Genomic DNA, 18,671 nt, shown 5'->3' on the forward strand with positions numbered 1-18,671 from the left:
TGATGCTTGACTCCTATGAGAATCGTCGAGATGCTTTGAGTGTTGAATTTTCTGTCCATTCAACCTTTGGAAGAAAACCCATGAAAGGATTATTGAGATGGAGCAATACTAGCACTTCCACCCAAAAAAGGTGCAAGAGGTACGTCGATAGGTATTTAATTTGAAAGTATAATTGAAACTTTGTATGATAAAATTAAGTTTGCAAAAATGTAGGTTTACAAACATACATATCATTTTAGAAAGTAGTCTACTAAATAATAGCATCAAATAGAGTTTGTGACTTTTGTAGGTCCTTGAAAACATAGCACTAAATACATGGAAAGAAAAAATATATAAATATCTAATTACAAAGGTGAAATGTTATAATTCGTAAGTGACAATAATGGTGAATTTGCATCCATTGTGAAGCTCTCCTCATTCCATCAGAAAAGACTTTATTTAAATAATACATTTAAAATTTTCGATATACTCTCTTATCAAATCCCTAAGATGGAAAAGTAAATTAGAAACTTTACTTTCTTCACTAACTTCACATAACTAAGTGACATAATTGATGGCAATTTTACTCGAAGGTATAGTTACTAAATGTGGACGACCCTTCATGATGTTACTTCATTCATTTAGGATTGAAAATTAATGGGCTTGAACTTGGTACTAAACTAGAGCCATTTCACACCCAATTTTATTAGCCATGGGTTTCTTGTAGAAAAAAGCAACATTTTATTAATTGTACAAATAAAATGCTCAAAATTTAGTGCAAGTTAACATTGACAAACACTAACCTTAACTAGGTCTAAATTAAAGAAATTGTATTAAGTCTTTGTGCTTCAAAATTTGTGCTATTTACTGAAAGTCAACAACAATTTTTAGCAATATTCTATAGAAGATGAGATGGAAAGAAAACTGATAGTTCAAACATCAAAAGTATCTGGTGAGCAAGTTTGCAAATTTCAATCAATAATTTATCAATAAATTCATTCAAGTTTACACCCAACATAGTGCATTATTTTAGCATTTTAGAGAGGATTCACAATGCAATTCCGCTTATAATATTTTATGAAATTAAGATGCAAAGTCATTTCTAATGCACAACCTTTTGAAATATACTAGAGTTAAGTCATTGAGGTGGTCAATTCATGGCCAATGAATTCTTGAATATGATGTAAATTGTTTGAATGGAAGAAAGCAATGAGCTTTTTGGCTACTATTGCATGTGATTTTTAGCATCTTCTTTAAAAATTTAGAATATCTTTATTACTAATTTCATAATAGTAGAAGTCAATCAGGCTCCTCAATTTAATACTATTAGTATCATTTTCATTCATTTAAGTCATTGTCAGGCAGAAAAGAGCGACATCAAACTGAATGTGGATGTGCATATCCTTCTATACGTTATAAATCATGTAACCAAAGACGGATGAAGTAGAAGAGACGAGAAGAATGATAGTGTCCATATTACTCTTAAGGAGGAGATGGTTGATGGTGATGTGGTCTCTTTTAGGAATTTGAAGAAGACCTCATTGGAGAAGTTAATATAGCTTAATAAATGATGATTGTTGGGGTTGGTGCTTGTTTGGTAGTGCATTGGGATTTTTTCTACTAGGATTTCTAGCATGACTCATACTAGTTGTGTGATTGATGTTGTTATTGTTCGTGGTTGTTAGCTCTTAGTGCCAACAAGCTTCTTTTACAATAATTATAAGTTTATCCTTCTTTTAATAGTTAGTTCTATTTTGGTCAAGTTTCTAGTTTTTAGTAGTATATTTCGCTTTTGATCTTATTTTAGCTTAATTGATGGATTTCAATACCGGTTAATCCCTTTATGGTTGTTCTCGCGACATGATTTTAATATTTTGTTGTTAAAGAGTTTACGTCGTATCTTGATATCTAATCACAACATTTTAAATTTAAGAGAGAATTTGACATTAGTGAAGAAACCCTTCAAGGGAGAAGAGTCTAGAAATAATTTGGCATTCGTTGTTACTAATTGTAATTTTATTTTTTCCACAAACTAAAGCAAATTTTTAAGGTAAAACATTTGTCTTTATTTAGTCATCTTTTTTTTTTTTTTAAATCGCTAAATCATTTCTTAACCTATAATATTTTTCCATACAAGAGCATTAAAAAAAGTGAGGTACTTAGCGAGGGCATTGGAAATAAGGAAAGATGGTGACAACCTCAAAAGAGGAAACAAAGAGGGATCCAACATTCACAAGTAGGTTTTGTGTCCTTCAGAGAAAGTGGATAAAATCATAATATGACTTTATAATAAAAACATTGTCAATCAAGTTTTCAAGAAAGGGTTTTGTAAATCTTACATATGAACAAGGTTTTGTCAATCCATTATGGTTCTATTATTATTGGATAGAAATTCTTGGGCCAATCTATGCACAAGGTGCTCCTATCTTTAAGTATTTGTTATGAAGTTTTCTTGCTCGTCATAATAATCAAACATGTCACAATGGGCTCAATGTTTTTGAAGCTCATTATTCTTCGAGGCTTTTTATTCAAAACAAGACGTATTGTTATGGGATTTTCTTAACCAAGAGATTATCATTTTGTTTTATTAGAATTGATTGTTTGTAAATGTTTATCATCAATAATGTCTATATAACATTTCATCAACATTTTTTATTACATTTGGAAATCAAAGAAAATGTCTATAATGTCTATATTGTTGCCCACGAAAATTCAAAAATCAAAGAAAAGACCTTGGTGGTTTGGGGCTTTGGTTCAGCATTACTCCGTCCTAAAAGATGTTGCCCTTAAAAATGCCCCCCCAACTATGAATGGTGAGGGAGTCAATTGCCCTACTTCGGCTCGTCCTGTTCTTGATCCTTTGTTGGATTTGGATGCTGCGACTTCCCCTCCCTCTAGGGTTCAAGTTCCGTTAGACATTGCTTCACATGTGATCTTACCTGTTTCGTTGGTTGGGTCAATTGTTGATGCTTTGGTGTGGGAGAAGGAGGCTTCTCTGGTGGAGGAAGGTTGGATAAAGGTTAAAGGTAAAAAATACAAACATCCCCAACAGTCCTTGGACCATCTTCTCAGATCTCACTTTTTTGGGAGTAAGGCGTCTTTATTGTTTTTGAGTTGTAATTGACAGCAGAATTGCACTGTGTTATCTACAGGGCCGCCCTGGTCAAATTTGTTGGTTGGTGACTTGTTTCTCCTTTTGTCTATGGTCTCTTATATTCGGACTTCATTGAAAATCTTTTGTGTAAAGGGTTTTACGCACCCTTCAAAACCTGTTTTCCTTAATCAAAAACATTTTTTATCACATTTTATGATTTATAATTAGCTAAGGATAAAGAGTAAAGAGAGATGTCAAATTACAAATTGTAGATCAAATATTGAAAAAATTTAAATGATAAAGGAAGCAATCTTGTTCGATATTCCTTTGCATGTTGAATAATCCATCCATTGCATTCACCAATCAAAATGGAACTAAACTATTATCAAGTGTGTCAATATTGGTTCATTCATATGTTGGTAGATGAGAAAAGGTAATAATTAAAAAAATTGTGCAACTTTGTTGGTAGAACATGTTACAAATAATATAGGTGTAACAACTAAATGAAACAATCATTAAAATCGTTGTACAAAATTATTAACTATATAAGAACTAACTTTACTCTAACCTTAACAACTAATTAAAATTAACTAATAATATGAGCAACAAGATAGAAATTTAATTTGACTAATTCTAAAACTACTCACTCTAAATCTATTTGAGTTCTCTCAATAGATCATATTGGACCCAACACCCACATCTCATACTTTGATAGAAATTTCTGAAGCATCTATGAAATTATCAAAATTAATGCCATGTTTAAGCTTAAGTTGTAATATTAACTCAAGATTAGGATAGGGAAAAAACCTTTCTGTAGTGTCAAATGTTTTTGTTCTTAGTTGACATAGTTGAGAGCATCCGGCTTATTCCGTCATTAGGGCTGAATGGATCCTATCCAATTATGCAAAAATTTGGCCTGCATTCTCCTTGCCCATCAAAATTTTGTGGTAATCAAAGGATAATACAATCTAGGGTCAAAGACCTTTCGATTGGCAGCCATTCCGAGCTAAAAAAATCTTTGGTGCAAATTTTAGATTCGTTGCAATTTTAACTGTCCAGCTTACCACTATATCCCTTCCCTGTAAATATGAAAATAGCAAGTCCTTCAAAAGGAACATAGAACTAAATCGCAAATTTCCAGTTGGCTCGAATTCAACATTAGTGCAAAACACTCCAAACAGCAATCAGCAAACAATTTACCAATGATTGTTTACTGACGTGAGAAAAAATTCAAGATGGAGGCAACTCCAAAAGGAAAGCCTATAAGCTAATTAGGATAGAGTGAAGCTTAAGAAGGCTCAATGCTTCACTCTTGTAAGCATCACCTAGATGCAATGAATGTTACGTGTTATATTCATCCTCATTAAAAATGGGCTCTTGTGAACTACTAATAAAAATAGGTAAATGAGTTTGACTCAGCTAAACATTTGAAACCTAATAACAATATAATATGTTATTTTTAATTTAGTTGGACCCACGACACTACATTGATAGAGAATTTTAGTTGACTAAACAAAGTAGAGAAGCTCTTAAAAGATTAAATTAAGCAATAGCGTTATATCTAGCGTTGGTATATCTCAACTTTTTTGAACACTTCAAAGTATCTGTCTAGAATAGTGACTAGTGCTAACACATATACATGACATGACTTTAAAAAGGGTGAACTCAATTTCCTTTAATTCAAGAACCCTCTAAAACTCTTGAGGTATATTTTTTTTTTTTTCAAACATCTTATCTACCAAAATGCTTGAAAACATTTAGGCCAAAATAAATTAACAAAGTGTACATCCCAATATAAGAGACTATTTATTGAAAGATTAGTAAGCACGAAAAGGAAATCCAGACAATTAAGATAATGAAATATAACATTGACATCAATCACATAAAGATGGTCAAGGAAAGGGAAATGTGTTTATATTTTGTCAATGAAAAGTAGGCTTAGTTTAAAAATATAAGGAGTGTTAGTTTAAACATATAAGAATTAAGGAGATCATGATTATTGATGAACAACTCTATATATATAGATCAAGAAAATAGTATGATCTATAAGAATGGGGGAAGCATGTCTTGTTCAAAGATGAGTATACAAAGGTTTCAAAGAAATTACTTAACCTAATAGAGGACTTTCTGTTAGGAATATGCTTCAATGGATATTTATTTATTTATTTCACTTTGGTCATGCCAATGGTACATATTCATTACTAGAAGCACATAACAAATAAATATAGCTAGCAGCTCCCGTTTATTCTATTGCTCATGCCTGTAAATGTTGACCACGGGGAAAAAAACTAAGAAAAAATTTTAAAAGGGAGGTGGTACAGCAACAGACCCTACCAAATGCAAGGGCATAAAGGAAACTGTCATAGGGAAAAGTGTTTGAAAATGTTAGAATCAAACTTAAATAAAAAATTGTACAGGAATTACTCAAATTGATGATAATACTAGAACAGTTTTGTGACAAATACATATGTCGTTGACAAATTAGTGTGTTGTTTTTTCTAGTGGTGGGGGTTCACCCTTACAAAGCCAGTCATACAATTCTCAAGGGAACAATAGCACAAACTAATGTGCAGGTTTTTACAATAGAAGGTCACTAATGGCACATAGTCCACAAATAACTTATGAAGAAATGCTACTTGGAGTACACATGGCCAGCAGCGGCCAAGTACAGTACAGAGCTTAAGGCCCTAACGGGCAATGTACAACGCAAGTGTGAAGAGAAGCAATTGACCGCACAATGCCAACCACCCACAGCTTGGGACACAAATGATAACTAGCCAGAAAACAATCCAAATGCAGTGCTATTTCCCACACCTTCCTGTAGCATAACATTGATGAGTCAAAGATCTTCTTGTGGCATATAGTATCACCTTGACCATAATCTACCCCCAGGTACAAAATCCCTTCCACCTCAGTAGGAGCAGCACAGAGGTCAACCACAAGATGAGGAGCCTACCATTGAACCAATTCACATCTCAACAACCAAAAGGGGATCCCAGACCAAGACAGCCCCCCTTTTATACACAGCAAATCTTCAACTCTATAGGAGAAGTTTCCACCTCTATAGGAATCGTCAAAGGAGCAACAACCAAGCCGGCATCCTGGCCATCACAAAACTAATTTAATTCTCAAGGTCGGGAATAGCCTCCAAACCAGCTGCAACTGTCAACCAAAAACACAAGGTCAGAAAGAGCCCTTAAAAACTATCAGCTATTGTCTAGCCACCAACGGGAAGAAGACCACTACCCGAACCCAGCAAAAGGGACAGATCACCCAACAAGAAAGAGCAAAAGCCAAAAGTAACAGCCAACAAAAACCAAAGGATCCACAGGTTATATGAGCCTTTCAACCTGAACACTTCTATCACAGTAAAGGCAAAAAGCAATCTCAAGCTATAAGTAGCTTGTCAACCAAATCGACTCCCCAAGCTAAGGAGTAGCCACCTTCCCAAAAAAGCTAAAAACAGCATGGTATGAACTATCTTCCCAGACCCCAACATTTCCAGCTTCAGTAAACTCTAGAGCCACACATTTAGTTGTCACAGGAGCATCCCAGAAATGCAGCACATAATCCCAATGAAAAGGGTAGGAAGCCAGATCATTCTCATCAGCATATGGGGAAACCCATTTACCAGGCTTCCATAATGCTTCCATAATTAAGTACTCCAAAAGAGAGTATCCCACACACATAGGGCCCTCAACATATCCCTCCTTCAAATCATTTACTTATCACACCTTCAGTCACCAACAAAGCAACAGAAATATGCTACAACCAAACATTTAGCATGGAGTAGAATCCATTATTCAACGTCAACCAGAAAAATTGCCGAACCATCTTAACTCAACTTCCAGCCAGCAAGCCATAACTTGTCGCTCCAACAGTCACCATGCGGACAACCAACAAAACTGGGGAAGAAATGAATCCAAGCCCCAGGAATCTTCTGTGGAAAGGAACAGCCTTCCACTCAGCTTTGTCAAAAACAACAGGAAAGAAAATCATGATATTACTATCAGGATTTAACTGTGTAATTTTTGTGTCAAACTCATTGACCCATATTTCATGAGTAGTGATTCAACACGAATCCATCTCTCATGAGAATAAATGGAACACTTAGCACTCATTGGATCTAGGTGATGCTCACATAGGTGAAGCACCAGGACTTCCCCGGAAGGTCACCCATCCCGGTACTACTCCAGCTTGAGCGCACTAAACTACAGAGTTTACTCCATAGTTAAACCCACTCTACTTGCAACACAGTTAAATTCTGATAGCAATATCACAATTTGACTTGCTGTGGAAATTATCTCCTACTTATCAAAGGAAAGAAAATGACAGGAAAAACCTTATCTGTGGGTCTCACCGGGCAAAATACCTCAACTCTCCAAGATTGATACTAGAGTCGCCACATTTTTTAACATTACAATGTAGAAAGGACGCACGCATGATGGGAAAAGTCTGAATCCAAGCAGGCAGAGCACAATCACAACCAAACACATCAAGGCCTGAGGAACAGGGTTCCACTCACTCCCCTAGACAGCGAACAACATTGGAAAATTGTCAGAGGGAATAAGGAATGTTCCTTGCAATTATCTTGACCAAGCCAATAGGGCCCGTTTGTAACAGATACAGCCCACACCAAAATCTTAGCATGATACCACCACTGCAAAGTCTCGCAGGGTGCATGCAGCAAGGGAAGGAGTAGTGCCAGGGAACTCACATCCCAAACAGGGATGTCACAGGAAGCCACTGAAGTATCCTTCAACCAAACACTAGGATAATGTTTGAAGAAACCCCCAAGTTGGCCATTGACCAAAAATGCAAAGGGGGCTACACAGCCGACTTCAAACCAAATGGTCTGCAGGTCACAGGGATTCGTTGCCCAAACATACAGGGACACGGGTGGGTATTGGCCAAACACCACAAGGTAGAAGTCTCGTTACATACCAACAAGCCTAGAACCCCACAAGCCAAATGGAAGCACCTACATAAGCAAGCAGGGCCAAGAACCGTGACACAACAAGATCGTTAGATCGTTCATCCAGTATGAACCCGTCTCCACCACAAGAGACACCAGCAAGTCCCACCTCCCTCCAGACCCACATTCTTCCAGAATACCATGCAGAAAGGCGAAGAGCAGCATAGGAACAGTGCAACATATGTCACACCAATAGGACAAACATGAACCAACAACCTGCAACAACAGGGCACCCATAACAACACAAACATCTCTGTGGAAGAGGAACCTCCATAGCAGCTTCTAGAAGTAGAAAACAGAGGGATAAAATCCCCATACCGTCCCAAACTAAACAAAAAAGATACCCGAACAAAAACAACTGCAATGCAAAGACAACCAAAACTTCAAGTGCAAACCTGTAAGCCTCGCCAAAGACAGCCAACCCATGCCCTACCACCTTGATCATTGTCATCACAATCGACTTCCTCCTCATCTTTGAATTTCCTACCCCACTCATTGCAGACTTCAGAACTAGTGTTAATTGAGTTTGACAAATGTGTTATTTTTGTCCCACAAGTTCTAAGGAGAACACACTTGAATTAAAAAAAAAATCAACAGCGTACATGAGCTCCAAGGCAAACAAAAACAAGCCACTATCATAACTGAAACTTGAAAAATGATAATGGTAATGAAACAAATAGTATATGAACTTCAAAAAAACACCCCTTATAATTCAATAATTTATTGAACTTTGCTGAAAAAAAATTATAATAAGTGAAACTTAAAAAATGATAATGGTAATGAAACAAATAGTTTCGGAACTTCGAAAAAAACACCCCTTATAATTCAATAATTTATTGAACTTTGGTGAAAACAAATAATATGTTATTGAGGTGAGATACACAAGAACTTACACACAAAACAAAAGGTAGTTGTCTGATGATTAATGTATATATTAAAGAATTAACACTATACTTGCAGTACATATCATCAACCAAAAAGTATTTGGCAGAAAACTAGAAAAAGAAATTTAATTTGATTTACTAAACCACTAACATGATATAATATAACATAGTTAAGGTGGCACCCAGACTAATTAGTTTGAAATTAAATTCTACGAAAGACAGCTACAACTTCATAAACCAAGAGCAAGAGGTTGTGTAAGGAACAAAGAAATGTTTCCTCAGACACTGCTATTTATAGACAGCACTTATCATACATTCAAACTATTGATAGGAAATCATTAGTACTAAAATTCAATCACACAGAGTACTTTTCATATTATCATGTTGCTCTTTTTTTTAACAATGGAGATGATGAAAGTGTCCATTTGGTTAATGATGACAACACATGATCTGGCTATGGATACACTTCAGAGTGAAAAAATGAGAAGGAAAAAAAATGCTGAAATTAGAATCCGACTCCTCAATACTGCAAATCTGTGATTAATGATGTCAACACATGTTCTAGCTCTGAAAACACTTCAGAGTGAAACTAGAATCTGACTTCTCAAGACTATAGCGTGATATGATTTCACTTGGTTTGATACAATTCCTATGAATAAAATGTGCTTCACCTTGCATTACCAGTAAATTCCGCAAGAACATTCTCTCTCTTTGAACGGATAGAATCGGTTTCATCTCCTACAACAATTATTATTACAGCTATCTTTGCTATGAACTTAGTCGCAGTGTGTGATTCTCGGAGGTTCTTGACAATTCTAAAAGTTCTTCCAGGAGACCTATGTAATAATTCGTATACAAATAGCTAATGTCTCAACTATGGTGGCAGAACAATAAATTATTTTTTCCTCCTCTGCCTCATCATTAGTCCATGTCTCAAAAATGGAGAATATTCCACTGCCTTCATATCTTGGGTGAGTTGGGAGATTTAGTGGGTTTGGTTTATGTCCAGATTTGTCAAATTTCTATATGGGCTTATGGACTTCTAAGTTTCTCTGTTAAGATTAATGCAATAAAAAGGAATTATTAGGATTAAGATATTACATTTATTTTTTTGATCGGTTAAGATATTACATATATTGGTTATATGGTAGGGTATTAAATGAAAATATCCTACAACTGCTAGTAATGTTAATAAAACAATAATATCATGTATTATTTTATTATGTCTATATACTATGTTACCTGGGGACGCGTTTCCGGCAAAAATTGACCCCATCCCCACGACCCCCCGTCCCGGAAACTCGGAAACTTCCGGAAATCTTTCCCTTGGCTGTCCCATTAATGTTTCAATTTTGATAATTTGTTTGATTTCCACTCTCATGTGAACTCTAAAGTTAAATTATTTAACACAAACATTATATGTTAAGGTTCTATAATTTATATAAGCATGTGTTATCCATGTTTTTATATGAATATTTAAAATTTTCCTGTATATTTTAAATTTTCCCTACTTTTTATATAGCTGTTCCCACTGCCATCCCCTGCTCCGAGAAAAAAAAAAATCGGTCCCGGAAACCTGTTTCCCCGTCCCCACATCCCCCCGTCCCGGAAACTTGGGGTAACATAGCTATATAGTAGGGTATAAAATAAAAATATCCAACAACTGCTAGTAATGTTAATTATAAATTTATATTATGTATTATATTATTGTCTGCATTCAAGGTATAATCTGGAGTTTTTTGGTTCGCTATATTTCAACAAACAGAACATTCACACAATGATTAGTCTTGACCTGTGCATGTGCAAGGACAATTCACCTAGAAAATCAGTGAAAGAAAATCAACCAATAGACAAAGAATTGTGTTTTCCCACAAATCTCAAGAGTGCATAAAAAACCCCAAATTGGTAGGCATTATTTGACAATTCTATATAAGAGAACGATGTCTGCAGTGAGAGCTTTCTACAACTGAGATTTTGGCTAAAACAGACTATATTGTCTTTGGCACATCTTCCAAGGTTATACAAAAAAGGTATGCGTAGACAATCTAGTTGCACTGCGAAATGGTAGAAAATATCTGCAATTAGATTTACTTTTAAATGTAATTTTTGGTTAGATAGAAAAAATCAATTGGTGACACGGTTCTTGACGTTGGAGATTTGAGAAGTCTACAGAGATTGAATATTTGTACAAACCTACAAATGCATCTCTCTAAAAAGCAGGATTGTAGACTCAAATACTAATTCTATAACCTCAAAAACTTCATAACGAAAATGAAAGCAGAAACAAAACCAGCGCTACATAAGACAACAGAGAATACAAGCAAAAAACATTCATATATATATATATATATATATATAAATTCTCTATCTAATGTATCAGAACAAGCTTACAAGTTGGGATTCACAATAAGGATATATTTACATGGAGTAATTAAGCATAAACTTATAAGATACTCTAGTCAACGCACCCCTTGAATCAGCACCATACAAAAGCTTTGGACCCTCGTCAGGTAAATCGTTACTAATTTTAATTTACCAATGTCATGGATGGATTTATATATCTAATTCTAAAGATGGCAGAGCTATAAATTATTAATAACAGGTGTTCATCATGTGGTTACTCATTTTGGATTTCAACTATCAATGAATGTAAATAATGGCCTAATTTGGAAAATTCTTCAAGCTTCAGCATCCTTATTAGGAAATAATCTCAATATGAAAGCATACCCACAGGCTACTACTCTTGCCTCTTCCATATTTTCAAACATCCTGTAAGGCATTGGAGAAGGTGTTCAGAGGATTTATGTAGGGCAAGCAAGGAGACGTGAAAGTGGTCCTAATATGATTTAATCATGCTATAGAAGTATATCCAGCCCCTATCCACTAAACCTACATGACTACATGCAAATAAAATACAAACTAAGCTTAACTGGTCAGGGTGTGTTCCAGAGGACTTCATTAGTTCAAAGAGTTTGAGAGCATCTTCATGAAAGCCATGCATGGCATAGCCTGCAATCATTGTAGTCCATGACACAACATGTCTTTAGGGTATTTTTTTTAAACAGTTCAAATGCTGTGTGATCCTTTCACATTTTGCATACATACCTACCCACGCACTAGCAATTATAATATTTGAGGAAAATGCACATTGAGTTGCATACTTTATAATGAATGTTTATACAAGGTTTGAAAGCTCCCATTGCTGCATTCATTCCAGTCCATAATACAGCATTTTTTTGAGGTATTTTGTCAAACAGTTTTCCTGCCCTGTCTATCCTTCCAAATTTCGCATCCATGTTAACCAACACACTGGCAATTATCCTATCTAAAGAAAATGCACTTTCAATTAATTACTCTGTAGTGGATGTCCATATTATGTGCTAAAGATAAAACTGCTGCTTACATATTCTTGAAAGTCTCCAAAGCCTTTCCAACAATTCCTTGCTATGCATATCCTACAATCATTGTAGGCATTTCAAAGGAAAAACTTAAAGCATTACCAAGTGCATCATGGTATTTGTATCTTGCAATCATAGTAGGTCATTGGACCACATTTCTTTTAAGCATTTCTATAGAAATCGTAAAGCCTCACCAACGTCACCTGCTCTCCATATCCTGCAATCATGGTATTCCATGACACCAAATTTTGTTGAGGTGTTTCATTGAAAAACTCTAAGCTCTTGTCAAGAACACCATTTTGTGCAGATCCTGTGTTTCACCAGGGTAGGCTTTGTGCATCATTACACCACACGGTATGGGGATAGCACGATAGCTGCATTGCATGGGCTCAAGGGCATTCTTCCGTTGCAGCATCTACAAGGCTGCTGCAGCATGGGATGCATTATTTGAGTAGGGAGCTTCTCTGGCAGTAACTCTTGGCATTCAATGTGAATGCCTTAGCACGGCATATATAAATGACTCAGAAGCTTCACCGGCATATGGCTCAATCGCCTGAGGTTTAGTTAATATGATAACTACCCAGCAAGCATTACCCGCAAGCACGCACCACTGATTATTGTTTTTCCTTACCGCGTTTAGCCCGAAGCATTCTGTCATTTTTTCAAACATTTAAAGAGCATAAATAAACTACCACACTTGACATTCTGATATGCAGCAATAAGTTTAGTTTGAGAAAAAGCTTCTGTACCTAATATAGAGCCAAAATGAGTGATGAGAGAGTTCACTTCCTTGACCTATGAAAGCTGTATGCTAGGCAATGCAAGTGTTAGCCATAGTTGAAGATAAGTGCACAAATCAACACACCATAAACAGGAAGATGGTAGATTTAGTAAATAAACCTACCACAATGCACGGAATATGTATCAGACAAAAACAGTTAAATCATGTAGAAGTCTAATGAACTTCAACTTCAAAAAAGTATGAAGGCAGCCTAATACATTAATAAAATTTACTATAGTTTGAAGACTTACATTGCCCTGGGAAAACTGCCTGTAAGAATACTGGAACTCTGAGGAGAGGTGGCCCTAAATTTTGAGTTGTAGGAGTTACGTTCATTTCCAGTGCATAGGTTTCAAAATATTGCCTTTTTAAAATGGGAAATTTTGTATTGTTTTCTTAAAGTGATGGGGAAACTAGTAAGCTGTAAGATTTAAATTGGGAGGTTCAGTTCATCTCAGATGGAGAGCCTTCAGTACAGAGGGAATTAAGCATGATGAAGAAATTAGCAAATGAGGCAGCCGTTAAAGTAGAACCATGGTGATTTGCTTCACTATAAATTGATAATGCAGACTCAAGTCCCATAAGAGAAGGCCTTAAATATGGACATTGTTCTTCAAATCTTTTTAAACCATCTGTCCACTTAGCTGATGAGATGACCTCTGAGGCTGCTACTTACACATTGTTTTTGAGAAGGAAAACAGAGATAATTTGGGTTCTGTAAACAGACCATTCAAAAGGTCATTCAATCATAAATATTTGTGAAAGTGTTAGAAAATTCAAAGTTGTATGGACTACTGTTTTGTCAAGGCAGTGATGCTGACGCTGTGATTTTACAATAGCAACTACTGATTTCCTTACTCCTCTAAAGATTTACACCATCAGCTTTCTGTGTGGTCCTTTTCTCGCCTGCAATTGGCTGATCCATGGCAACAAAAATACTTCACACAAGAATCCCAATTCAGCAGCTGGGACAAGGATCACATTTTTCATCTGCTTCTAGTTCTAACAGGCAACATCTTGTGGAAGACACCTCTAACTGTATAGCGGTTATGTGATTACTCATGCCTTCATACATTCTCACTAAAGATCCATGAAACAGACATGCAGTCCAGTTTGAACACACATAGACAGCCCATGAAACATTGGCAAAATATCAAATTTCTTGTCATGCTTATTTTTTATTGGTCACAAGATTTTTGTTTTTAAATTTGTAAATAAAAAAGATGTAAAACCACTGGGAAAACGAGTGCCACCAATCAGAAAACAGAAAGAACTTTTTAAAATGATTTTAAAGAAAAAAATTAAAACAGACCTTAGGTTAGCAATTGTGTTCTCATATAAATTAATGGCATATGGTGATGCAAAAACATTGCTCTCCACCTTCTAAGGCAGGGACTCATAATGCTAAATGCAATCAACAATCACTTGGGTCAATAGCAATGAGCAAGAGCAGTTCCTACAAATCTACTTTGAAACTGCATTAAAAGAAAGCTGCGTTGAAATATAATTAACTCTTGAAAGCAGAAGTTTATCGCATCTTAAAACTTAACACAACTCACTCAAGCTTGAGTATCAAAAGAAAATTTACAATGTGCCAGATTCGTTTCCAGAATTTTGTTTAAGATTTGAAGCGGTCATAAATATTGAAATCGGATTTCCTGGCGAAGGATGTGCCTGCTTCAACACTGAAACATAAGGACCAGCTCTATGCTTAGCATTTTCATCAGCTGCAGACAATACCTCTAATTCTTCAAGGCCTATTTGTCTCTTGATTAACTCCACATTTTCTTGAAGGACTTGCATCTCACCAAAAGGTAACTTCAAATCTAATGCTTGAGGTCCGACAGCAAGAGTCTCATCCTTTTTAAACCTCAGAAACGGCATGCACTGTTTAAGCACTTGCTTAAAATCAGAGCGTTGTCCAATGGGACTTTCCTTCAAAGCAGCTAATATTTCCTGGTCTGGAGCAAAAGAGTGGCTGTTTCTATTATACTTATCCTGAAGAATTCTCAGACATATTGCCTTCCAATCTTTGTATTCCTCTTCAACGTAGAGCAATCCTATTGATGGCTTTAACTCCTCAGGTCCTGCTGCAGCATTTGATGTATCTTTCTTAGCCTTCTTAGGAGCAGACGTCTGCTTCTGAAAAAGCTTCCTCATGGAAACAATTGTGTCCTGCAAATACTTGTTAGCACGTTGAAGTGTAAGGTCGGGTGACTCTGCAGTTGGCCACCCTGCTTTGACAGCAAATCCATCCCTCTTCAAAATTTCTTTCCATACATGCTCTGCATAGTGAGGACATATGGGAGTGATTAGCCGTGTCTGAACATCCATAAAGCGCAATAACAAATCTCGATTCATGCCACCTAACCCACAGGACAACCTGTACTCATCCCGAGCTGCCTGAAGATCATAGAAACCAGTCTTCAAGGCCTCCCTAAACATCATTGTGCTGTAGTTCTTTTCAGTCAGCTCAATGGCAATGTTTATTTCATTAGAAAACACCCTATCTGCATAAGTAGAAGGGGAGCCTTGCCTCAAGGATTCTGCTGAAGCCAAAATCTCCTCCATCCATATGATCTCTTTTGTAAGTCGGAGAATTGCAGCATTAGCAGTCTCAAAAACAAAATTGGCATCATCCATTCCATCACCTGCATCAGCCAAAGAAAATCGCGTAGCATCTGAAGAGAAATCCTCTATTGCTTGACGTAAAGTTCTAAAATTGCCTGTAGACTTCGACATCTTTTCGGAGTTGAGCATAAGATGCCCATTACACCTAAATGAACGTGGCCATTTCTCCTCTGGGAATATTGCTGTGTGATTATAAATGCAAAAGGTTAGATGGTTTTGAATCAAATCCTTACCAGAAACTCGTAAATCAAAGGGGTACCAGTACTCAAACTCTTTCTTCATGCACTTTAGCAAGTCAGCAGGGATATCTGAGTCTGGAAAAGGACCCCCACAAAATATATAATTCCAAACTTCATCTGTCATCTGCTCAGCTTTTATTGTAGTGGCAGTCTTACCATAAATGTCCCCATTTTGTAAAAGGTGAGCAACAGTGTAATAGGCCATGTATAGTGTGGAATCTGATAAAGATTCTACAAGAAACTGTTCATCCCATGGAATTCTTGTTCCAAGGCCAAATGATCTAGAACAGGCCCATTGATTAAGCCAGCCCAGTGTATGCTCGAATCCATGCCTGGCTTCATCATAATAAAGCTCCATCTTTGCCAAACACTGCTGGGCCTTTGCTCTCCACTCGGGTTCACCATATATTATATACCATTGGTCAGTCAGGGCTACAACACATTCATCACCTGACCTGGAGATAACTTTTTTCTCAGGCTCACTGTACATGACTGCTTTCCCTGTCTCCAGAAGTTTTTTCCTGATTAAAGGTTTTGCTACTTGAACTTCCATGCCCTTGAACTCTCCCACAAGCATTTTTCCCTCAGTGAAACCTTTCAAATAAGTCAATCTCTTTGCCTCTGCAAGTTTATCTTTATCATTCTGACTTTTGATTTTCAAATCAATGCACACCTTTTCAGCTGATTTGTCCCCAAATTCTGGAATATTTATGATAGGAATAACTTCAAAAGGCAACACCCATTCATCTTTCACTCCAAACTTGGCTCTTAGGGCTGCTTTGGACTTCAAATCTAACAAGGCCATATAATCATCGGGTGAATCACTGGGCACGCTGGTTACTATACCTGTTCCTTTGTCGGTTAGAATTGTAAGCATGGGAAGGGCATAAACAACATCATTAGCTGCAAGAGGTGACCTCAATGGAAGACCAATTAAGTCATGTCCTGTCAACTCAACCAGGCATGATGGCTTTTCGGGGACCTTGGACATATGTTGATAAGCAAGATTAAGGGCAGCCCTCTGAGTGATAATAAAGACGTCTCTGTCATTGATTTCAAATGCCCCATACTTGCCATCAGGCAATACCCAAGCATTTGTCTGACCATACATCGTTTCCGGTCTCAATGTTGCTGCAGCCAGAAACACATTCCTACCTTCCAAAATCTTCAATCTCTCAGTGAACGGCGGAATCACTTCTATTTTGATAAGCGTGTAATCTTGTGGTTGTACACCTTCACCCGAGGCTCTGTCATGATCCGCACAAGGTTGTCCATCTAAAGGAGAATAGACGGTATACCGCATGTCCTTTACAATTTTCCCCATATCTTTCAAAACCCTAATTTGCCACCGCACAAAAGAATCATAAAATGGATTCATGTCTGTAGTGATAAAGGAACGTCTCCAATCAACACCAACTCCAAACATTTTTAGATCTTCTCTTGCCATGGGAGGAAAGTAGGTGAGCCAATAATAAGGATCCCTAAATTGGGCTATCTCTCTGTCTTCTAATCCCAAGCTCTGCATTATTTGCCACTGGTACTTTGCAGACCCTTTCTTCGCTGAAGCTTTGGACCTTTTGCTCTTAAATTGTTCTCCCCCCGCATTCAGTTGTTCAGATGGTGGTTGGTCTTCGACTACTTCATCATTATCAGTAGGAAACACTGGAGGATTTCCAAACTGTTTAATCTCATTATCCAGTTTATCAGCACAGGCCTTGATGGGCATCCCAGTGCAGTGAAAGCCAAAGGGGAAAAGAACATTCCTGCCCCTCAATCTATGGTATGCTGAAGCAAACTCCAATTTGGAGAGGGAAAATGCGTGACCTAAATGTAAAGTACCATTCATATAAGGGTAAGGGAAGTTTCCAAAATATTTCTCACCTTCTAGAGGGGGTTCAGGGCCTGCATCTGCTTTGAACACCTCACCTTCTTCCCATCTCCTTTGCACATCCCTTTGAATTTTTAGCAGCTGATCTCTGCGGGCAAAGCTCCTAGTGCCGTCCTGGGCTGTTGCCGTTGCTGTTGTGCTAATCATTCTCCCGATAAGAGAAACCTGGAAGCCAAATCTGATAGATGAAAAAGAAGACGACTTCAACGGCTTGCTAAAGCATGAACAAGCGAACGGATTGCTATTCCACCCCGTATAAATCTGGGAAGATCGAAATCTACACATTACCATTCATGTGCTGTTCTTATTCCATCCTCTACTATTTGAGGGACACGAGTGGGATATAAACCCTAATCCTGAGAGTTGCCTTCAGCACATTCCAGAAAAAAAAATCGTTTAGAATAAATTTAACCCCTTTGCTTGTTGAATCGGAGGACCAAAATGATTTGTGAAATCGGAGGCGAAACTGGATAATTAGCGATAGGTTATATGTAAGAAGTAGATTTAATATTTACTGATTTATAGTTTAGCGGATAGGCGAAAAAGGATAATTTAGGTTTTATTTTTCAACCAATTTTTATGTTAATAGTTTTTCTTATTTTTCAATCTACTTTCGGAAATTTAATAGTTGTTATAGGTTGCTTTAAATTTATCACAAGAATTATATTTTTATGTTTGAATTAACTTTAATTTATTTTTTAAATCTTTTTTCTTGAGTTCTAGTAGCTACTATCGATTGCTTTTAAATTTATGAGAAGAAGTAAAAATTATAATATATTTAAAAAGAAAATTAGATACGTAA

The 18,671-nt window shown here is 36.6% G+C and overlaps 1 pseudogene across 1 annotated transcript; it reads right to left on the minus strand.

Moving 5' to 3' along the window:
- Positions 1-14,424: 14,424 nt before the first annotated feature.
- LOC149530898 (leucine--tRNA ligase, cytoplasmic pseudogene) lies at positions 14,425-18,356 on the minus strand (annotated as a pseudogene). The gene has a single exon (XR_016359196.1). The product of XR_016359196.1 is annotated as a leucine--tRNA ligase, cytoplasmic pseudogene (transcript).
- Between the last annotated feature and the right edge of the window lie 315 nt (positions 18,357-18,671).

Source organism: Cupressus sempervirens, chromosome 11 (assembly GCF_028749045.1).
Source record: "Cupressus sempervirens isolate cs-2001-9-10 chromosome 11, ASM2874904v1, whole genome shotgun sequence".
Taxonomy (NCBI): domain Eukaryota; kingdom Viridiplantae; phylum Streptophyta; class Pinopsida; order Cupressales; family Cupressaceae; genus Cupressus; species Cupressus sempervirens.